The sequence below is a fragment of the Centruroides sculpturatus genome, unplaced genomic scaffold, assembly GCF_000671375.1.
Source record: "Centruroides sculpturatus isolate CEXI.00-Female unplaced genomic scaffold, Cexi_2.0 scaffold678, whole genome shotgun sequence".
Lineage (NCBI taxonomy): Eukaryota > Metazoa > Arthropoda > Arachnida > Scorpiones > Buthidae > Centruroides > Centruroides sculpturatus.
This window is the reverse complement of record NW_019385241.1, coordinates 79,957-89,603: the sequence shown is the minus strand read 5'-3', so window position 1 is coordinate 89,603 and position 9,647 is coordinate 79,957.

Genomic DNA, 9,647 nt, shown 5'->3' with positions numbered 1-9,647 from the left:
ACTCTTATTTGATAATAGTAATACTGTATATGTAATAATTTGGTTGACGGTTGGATAATTATTGATATATTGGATTCTTGGGATGTTACATATATATTTGTATTATGAATACTGTATGTAATGTGAGCAAACTAACAACTGCCTAACATTCATTTCAAATACTAAATATATAACATCTTATGTTTGAGATTTTTTTCATACTCTAGATATTCTTGTTCTGATATTCTAAGCTTTGAATTTGAAACTAAGATATTCTGGTTTATTCAAATAACTTAGACAGAAAAAGTTTCTTTTCCTTTTTATAGAAAAACTAATGAAAAGTTTTTAATATGAAATTAATTTTTTCTTTAGTACTCAAATAAAATCTTGAATCATATTTTCACTACAGTATTTATAAAATTGCATGTGTTTTTATTTGAACATTAATTTCATATGGAGTATTTTCTTTGCCTATGTTAATTTCAGACTTTTAATAAATAATAACAAAAGTTTGAGTTTTAATGTGGTTTGCAACAACAATGTTGAATACCTTGGTATTAAAATCATAATTGAAACTAACTAAATGCAATTACTTGAAAAAATTTTATATTTAATGTAAAGGAATTGAGAGCTTAATTCTGAGTATCATGATGGATCTCACTAGGCATTAGACCTTGTGAGATCTATTGCAGGATGTATGCACAATGTGGAGAAATGTGCATGCTTTAGAGCAGTGTTTCTCAACCTCTAACGAATTGTCACTCCCTTCAACGTAGTATCGCCCCCTTCAGTAAAACTGTTGCATAGTATCACCCCTTCACTACAAAATTACGATGCCGAGGGCCAAGATTAACATCAAATTCATACTGCATTGAATAGACTAGTGACTAGTATAATGTTATTTGTTTAATTATTGTACAATATAACAAATAAAATATCTAATTATTCTTAATATAATGTTTTACTATATTGCCCAGAAATTTGTTTTTTGCCCCCAAAATATAAATTGTTACTAATCGCCCCTCAACATGGAAAAATGCCCACATGGGGGCAATATCACCCCCATTGAGAAACACTGCTTTAGAGTAATTGTCATGGTAAATATCAGATGCTATATATATATATATATATATATATATATATATATATATATTAGATCATCTGAGAGAGATTTTTATTATACTGAAAGTACTGTATATTGTATTGAAATGAGACATATTAACAAATTAGATTTCTGATAATTATTCCTTAACTCAAAAAACTTTTTGCTAAACTCAGTGCAGTTCAATTTGAATCTTGTTGATTTGAATATCTACTATTCTTTTCTGTCAGATGTTGGCAAGCACATAAGAGATAACTGTGGTTGTTGCATTTACTACAAGAGTGGTTCAATTTCTGTCTGGAATTTCAGTAATGATGGAACCTGTGTGTAAGGTAGTTCCAATTTCGGTTTTTTTTTCTGTAAAACCTCTTCTCCATACACTTAACATTTCTCCCATCATTTTGACAATGATTGTATTTCTGTAAAATAAAGTATTTGGCTAATGTCAGTTACTGTGTAACAGTCACTTCAGAGACTTTAATTAATACAGAAGTTATTGGTTCCCAAGGCTTCCTTTACAGGACCAAACAGATGATAATTCATACTTGACAACCTTTAGAATGAGGAATAGCTGAGATGTTGTTTGAAAAATGCTTTTTGAATTAAAATGCTGACAGCACAAAAAGCGAAAAATTTATTAACATCAATATTAAATACCTTTTTAATAAACAAAATTTAATGTTCTCTCTGAATATAACCTATTGCCATAAATGCTGTCAAGAATATGGCAATAGCTTTATACTCTTTATTTAAAAAAGGTCAAGTATTTTATGGGACACAGCATGCTGGGAAGGCCCTGAAATGCTTTGTGGCAAAATCAACAAAATCCCCACAAATCCCAAAGAATCATCTGGTTTCTTTTATTGAGAAAGTTCATACTATATGGCCGGTATATGCTTAAGTGATGAATCAGATGTTTGTTCATTTTGGGCAGAGAAACTGTAGCATTACTCAATAATTTGGTCTAACTTAAAAGTAACTCATTTCCTTCCACCGATGAGTCAGCCTTGATTGATTTTAACCGCCACTAACATTGCCAGACTTGGAAGATGCAATTTATCTTATCTGCCTTTTTAAAATTATCATATTTGAGTTAAAATTCTCATATATATATATATATATATATATATATAATATATTTTAACTCAAATATGATAATTTTAAATGACATCTAAGATTGATATATATATATATAAATTTATCTTGGTTCTTTTCTAATTGAATGAATTTAAGTTTTTGGTTTGCTTCAGTTTGTAATAAAANTGTTGGTATATGTATGAGAATTTTAACTCAAATATGATAATTTTAAATGACAGATAAGATTGATACATACATATATAAATTTATCTTGGTTCTTTTCTAATTGAATGAATTTAAGTTTTTGGTTTGCTTCAGTTTGTAATAAAATATATACATTGTCTTCAGCATATATGATGATATCAAATTCTTTATTAAAAATGCTGACAAAAGGGAAAAGTGGTCTGTCCACTGACGGAGCATACAAAACATTGCTGGTCAGTGCCAAATGCTGTTGGTCGGCAACTATGATAATTGCAGAATGACAAATCTGGACTGTAGGGTGAGTACTTCATATCATGAAACAAAAGAACCTGCTCTGCCTAATGGCACTACAGAGTCCCAGAAACCATAATTTAATCATTGGCAACCAAGATTCAATAGCTATCAAAGGCCTCTTGACTGTAAGGTCCGGAGACTGGTATAATATCCATAATGGATCAGCTGTCATTCCCTTCATTGTTCTCTGCCTCCAACACACTCCTAAGTTTTATGTGGTCTGTTTCCACTTAGAGTACTCTAAATGTGTAAGCTCAATGGTAAACAGTTATTGGAATCCCTTGTCCCCTAAATAAAGGAGCCCTGTCTAGTATGTCCCTGATCTCACAAGTCAATAAGATTCATTACCATTACCAATCAAATTCTTTTACTCTCTAAGTTTATTTGCTGCAAGCATTTGAAGTACTTTGAGAGGTGTGACAATCAATATGGCTAGCTTTCTGATAGAAGTCCTCAATGAGAGGACACTCAAGAATAGTACATAGTGCTGTGCATCTCTGTGCAGGCACCTTGCGCAGCAACCATTTTTGTCCAAATCTGAACTTAGTGGGAAAAACTTCCTGTCCAGTCAAAACTTAGGTGAGTAGCCAATTACAACTGACTGAATTTACCAACTTTAGGCATAAAGAGCCTACCTATTCCTGGCTCTGTACTATTGGATCCAGTTTGCTTGCCAGTGTATCATAGACCATTGCAGTAGAATGTTTTATGCAACTTATTAGAGGTTCAACCATCTCCATTACAAATTGCTTGTACATGTTTGTTGCCTGGGATTCTAATGTGACCTCATACTTGCTTCAAGTCAATATTTCTTCTGTGCAAGGCATACAAGAGATGCCCTCAGTACTCTTGTTCTGATCCCCAGTATCAAATTGTGGTATTTGTACCTGGCCTGAAGTGATGATTGTCAGAATAAACTGACTCTGGAATGGGGTACCTCCACATTCAGTCTGATGAACTATACCAGACAAGGGCAAATGCGGCTCCTTTTGAGTTACATGCAGCTCTTGCTGAAAGTGTTAATTTCTGCTTTTTATCATTATTTTTACAATTTTATTTCCACAATTTTATGAAAGTGTTTATTAAAAAAATTCAATATTTGTTTTATATTATACTAGCTGTTACCCACAACTTCGCCCACGGAGATTTTGCAAACAAACCCCATTTATATTCAGTATTTCAACAACCATAGTAATTGTTATATAACACTACTGCTGAGAATGATGAGAATTGCTGAGAATCAAAGGAACTATTTTCAATTTGATCAATTTTCTGGGAACATTTACAATAGTTCTATAATTGAACCAATTTGCAATAACAAATTCGAATTTAAAACGGTTTGAACATTTGGATAAAAAATCGAAATATATAAAAATATAACAATGTCTGAAATGTTGTCAATTTAATACACCTAACTACTCAATGAAAACTAAACGTTGCTGAAAACAAAAAATCGCATTTAAAATAGTACAGTAGAAGCCATTCTTCTGGTTAAGCCTTAATGCCCCCCGTGCGGGGGAATTTCAAAAAATCCCTTATTAGTGTGCGTTTCCATGATGTATTCTGTGTACCAAATTTCACCTCTAGGTTCAGCGGCTTGCCCTGGGCCATGATGAATCAGTCAGGACAAGTAATTTTATATATTTAGATTAGTGATGTAACGAATATTTGGTTACTGTTCGGTATTCGGCCTATTTTTTGCTATTCAGCCGAATACTTAATCACTATTCGGCCGAATACCTAAAAACAGGAGTAAGNAAAAATAAAACACAAAATAAAAAAGAAAATAATAATATAAAATAAAAAAAATAATATAAAAAAAATAAAGAAAATAATAAAAATAAAAAAGAAAATATAATAGTCACATGTATTCACAATTTATAATTACAAAGATCAGCACACATGCACAACTATTCGTTCGAGAATCGTCGCATATCTGAGGGTCTGGGCCTGCTTATCCTTCTTTTTAAGCGCTCGTCTTTGCACTTCCCTTTCTCTTTCCTCTATATATATCTATATAGTCCACATATGCCTGTGCATACATCATAATACTTGCTCAAGATACTTTGATTCGTCACTTTTCCGTCGTAGATTTCCCATTTTACAATTACATGACTCAAATCCTGGTGATAACGGAGAAAAGAGACAGACAGGATGTTGGTATAAGTCGCAGTTATGATTTCACAGATTCGAGACAGCTCGGTAGCTTCAACGGCCCCAGGCTTTCGACCGTGCACGCTAAGTGACTATTATTACAAGCATTTAGCTTTCCGAAGTCTATGACAACAATTGTTTGGCATTGACGGCTGCGAATTTTGCGCCAATAAGCTGCCTCAACTCATTCAATTATGTTATCAACTCAATTTCATATTTATTTTCACATTTTCACTTCGCGGTCTTTCTCTGTTCTTTTTCCGTTATTTACACATGTAGGTCATTTCGTTGTTATCCACATTTGATGATATCATTCATCACATACTGCCGTGACGCTGATGTCTGTCCACTACAATTGTTAATAATTAACGTGATTGGCAAAGTGTAGTGACAGTGGGCAATAGAGAGCAGCGTCCTTGCCATAATGCGGTTTGTGCACCAATTTTCGTACGTGCGTTAATCGAGTCGAATAGTTTGGCCGAATATTCGGCCACGCTCCTGGCCGAGTATTCGGTTTGAGGCCGAATATACTATTCGTTGCAACACTAATTTAGATTTATATTATATAATAAAATCGCAATACAGAACTGCAGTGCAGAATAAAAAAGTACAGAACTGTGGCTCCCGTGCATTTTGCAAAACCTACATTTCGGCTCCCACTGTACTCTTGCTTGCCCACCCCTGAACTATACAGTAAAATACTATCCAAGTATTCACAGTATGACAATTGGCAGTTGCCTTTTTTTGAGTGCCTACTTGCCAGTGTAAATCTACACTGATGGTGTAGATTTCAACATCAGTAAGTGTTGGTTCACCAACATCCCAGTTGAGCCTGATCCAGTTGGCAGTATGAATGCTCAGTAAGTCTGATCATTATCTGAGCATAATCAGGTACATCTGCTTTGCATCTTTACCCTCCATTGTTTTGTAGAAAACTGTCTCCTGGTTGACTACAAAGGCTAATGATAGTCTAGCCAAGATCAGTGCTGCATCTGTAGATAACTGTGCTCCATAACCTGTAGAACTGCTTTGTTTGATGTTGGTGGGCTCCTTCCATCATACTTCACAGGTGTAGCAGATTATGCACTCCAGAGCAATCTTGTAGACAGTCCAGATTTTTTTTTTCACTGCTGAGGCCATAAGTCTTGTCTAGTGTGACAGGTGATTGAAATTTTCTAACCAAGTCTGTTGATTGCATCCTTTATGTGCAGCACCATGCTCCACCAGACAAAATATTACTCTGCAGAGTAACATATCATTATCAAAACAATGTGAGAAGTGTCAGTGTATGGAAAGAAATACATAGAGAAAAACAATAAATAATAAAGGGACAATGTTATGTGGGGGCTGAGGGGGGGAGAAATAAAAAAAACTCGAACGATAATATGTGATGTATATTGTCGTCGTCTCCCTTGCCATTTGGATTGCCGAGCGGTAACAATCAACGACATGTGGAAGCAGTTGAGTCAGAGATAGATGCTTCGTTTACAAACAACACAACCGTTTATTAAACACGAAAGAAGCTTACAAGATTTCCGTGATCTTGGAAGTTCTGCGGCGGCTGCGGCCTCTGGGTCTTCCTCTCCTTTCCAAGATAGTCCCATTTTGAAGGAGTGTCCCTTGTTTGCGAATGAACCATTCCATCATGTCTCGACGGCTCTGGGACAATGCGGTCGACTTCCGTTGATGGAAAGATGTCAATCTGAGGTTGGGAGATGGAGACGAAGATGGGTGCGAGACACACACAAGAACAGATCCGTCACTTGGAACTTTCAGGAGAAGAAGCCGTTGCGTCCTTGAATTTCCAGGGTTTTGTCCGTTTTCTCTCAGATTCCTCTTTCCGATTGGTCTCTCTCGTCACCTGATGACAATTCGAAACCTTTCGGGGTGCAGGAGAGGTCAAAGTTGAAGTTTAATTTGATCTCCAACCGGAAATGGTTGACGGACTTACATTCTTCTATTGTTTAAAAGTTAGTGTCGCGTTTTCATAAAATAAAAATCTATTTCTAACTACTATATTTTTTTCTCTAAAACAATTATTTTAACACAAATTTTAGTGAGGGTTCGGACCTGTCCAGAGCCTCAATTACATACAGTTCCATTATCATTACTGAAATTTCAACAGCAGTTGACCCACCCTTATATTTAGGCATTTAGAATATCAATGTTTGGGATGGATATGCAATAAATAGTCATTTATGTAACCTCATAAAATCCAATGGAATTTTGTTGAGGGAGAGGAGAAATTAAGAACAATCATATTTAATCCAGCAATGAAAAAACACTGCATCTGAAACATCACATCCTAATGTAGAGGGAGCTATGTTTTTGTTTATAAAATAGTTTGTCAGCTGAAGGTACTGCAGCAGAGAAATGGCATAACCTTCATGTCCTGGTATGCAATAGCATTGATAGCCAATTCTATGAAAAGACCTAATTACAGTATTATGAAGTAACTCACTAAATATTCAGATTTTTAGCTAGCATAAATCTGTTCATATTTCTCATTGTGTTTTCTGAACTTTTATATTTGTAAATTATTATGGTTTAGTTAACTTTTCATAGTACCAAATAGCTCACCACTAGAACACACTGTATTTGTCTATCAAATGCAAATGGTAAGTTATTGGGTTGTAGCAGTTTGTAAACCTAAATTTGTATGCATGTAATCTTAGCCTTTTGTGTATGACATCAGCTACTAAATCAATCTTGTAAATTGCATAAAGCATTGCTGGATGGGTATGAGGGTTTCTTGCAAATGCTTCCCTGATTGTCTTAACCATATCTGAGATGTTATGAGCAACCATAACTCTACATACTTGACTGTTCTTTTTGAGTTTCTTTCCATTTGAATCATTTTCATCTCCACAAACTACAGATGCATTGTACCCTTTTTAGCGGCCATTTTCAAATGTTTTAATCATTAAACAAATAGTGCCCTCTACATGCACTGTGGGTAAACTGTGTAATTAAAAGAAATTGAATTAAAGCATATTAACCAGCAACCTGATTGATGATGATATATAGTTCCAATATACTATATTTTTGAAATAATAAAGATCCTTCCTGGGCAACTTATCTTTCCAAAGCATATAATGCTGTTATTACCTAAATAATTTCATTTGGGCAATTACCATCAAAATTAATTCTCATTTTGCAAGTTATATGTATAGGGCAATAAATATGCTGCATACATTAATAATCAACTATAACCTTGTTCATAAAGTGTCAATATCATTCATAGGATATTTGGCTGAATTACCATGAGAAAGTTATTCCTATACTGAGGAATTCAGGTTTGATTTTTGTACTTTTCTACAAGCAGTTCAGGTTTAATGCATTTATATTCTGTGTGTGTTATCTGGATCAGTTGTTGATCGTACCTAATCACAATAACAAAACTGAATCTGATCATATATTCTATTGTAATAGTGCCACATGTAATCAATTCAATCCAATTTTCTGCCAACTATGGCACAATATTCAGTCAACTATGACTGAATATTGTGCAAAAAGTAGTATGAGATCATCATCTAATTCAAAAATTGCTTTTCATTTTTCACTAATTGTAATTGTTGAAACTTAACTATGAAAGTAAAATACTAAAAATAAATTTTTGGATTATGTCCAGAAGCAATCAACAAACAAATTTTTTGTCAATTATTATATTTGACAAAAAATTTGTTGATTGTTTCTGGACATAATCCAAAAGTTTATTTTTAGTATTTTACTTTCATAGTTACCAAGAAATAAGGTTTAAGTAATCATTGTTTTAATGTTAGTCATTAATTATAATATTCATTCAATAGTTTTGGAAAAAACAAATATACTTCATTCTTTTTCCGAAATCAACTAGAATTTTAATGTATAAAAAATATATATATATTGCTTTATCTCGAATAATTCATAAGATTTAAAAAAAAAAATTTGCCGTAAATTCTGATTAAAAAAATAATAAAATGAAACCTTACTTCTATGATTATTTACTGCATACGTTGATGATAGTATAGCTTATTTTTTCAAATATCTTAAAGCATGATATACGTTTACAATATATTAGTTTAGAATAATTATTTTTTGCTCTATTTCTTCCCATTATTCAAGTAAAGACGGTATTCAAAGAATAAGACAAATAAATGCAACTTGCGAATGCAGCATCACGCACCGAAACTGGATATTTACAGTAAACTTAGGGAGGGAGTAGAACCCACGGTCATTGAAGTTATCAAACGTTTTCTGCTGTTTACGTCACCGAATAACCAATCGACCGTCCCTGTTAACAACTAAGTTCTACATCTAAAATCATTTTGAATATAATTTCACCCCTCATTCTATAAATTGTAGTTTAAAAAAATACTGTATAATTCGGAAATTATGAAAAATATTTAAAATATAGAAATTCGAAATGCAAACAAGTAATCGTGATTAAATTATAATTAGATAATTGTCATTCTACAGATTCATCTATATAATGTGAATTCGAGAATAGCCGTCCTTGTGTGCGTTAATCGATTATTTGAACAATAAATTATTTAAAATAAGAATATCTTATTCTGGTGTCAACAAACTGAAATTTATTAATGCTCATTCCAAATGCTGTAGTTAAATTAGTTATTTACTACTGTAATATACCGATTAACGTTGGATAAGTTTACCGTATTGAACCTTGACCTATACCGAGTTTTCCGCATCTTTCTTGGCTTCTGTAAGCGAATTATCGTGTATAATATTACTCTAACTTTCTATAAATGTGTAAATTTGCATGGGGGAGAGATTTTTTATTTACTTAAAATTAGATTAAAAACTTTTAACTTATCCGTCATATAAACAGTAGAAT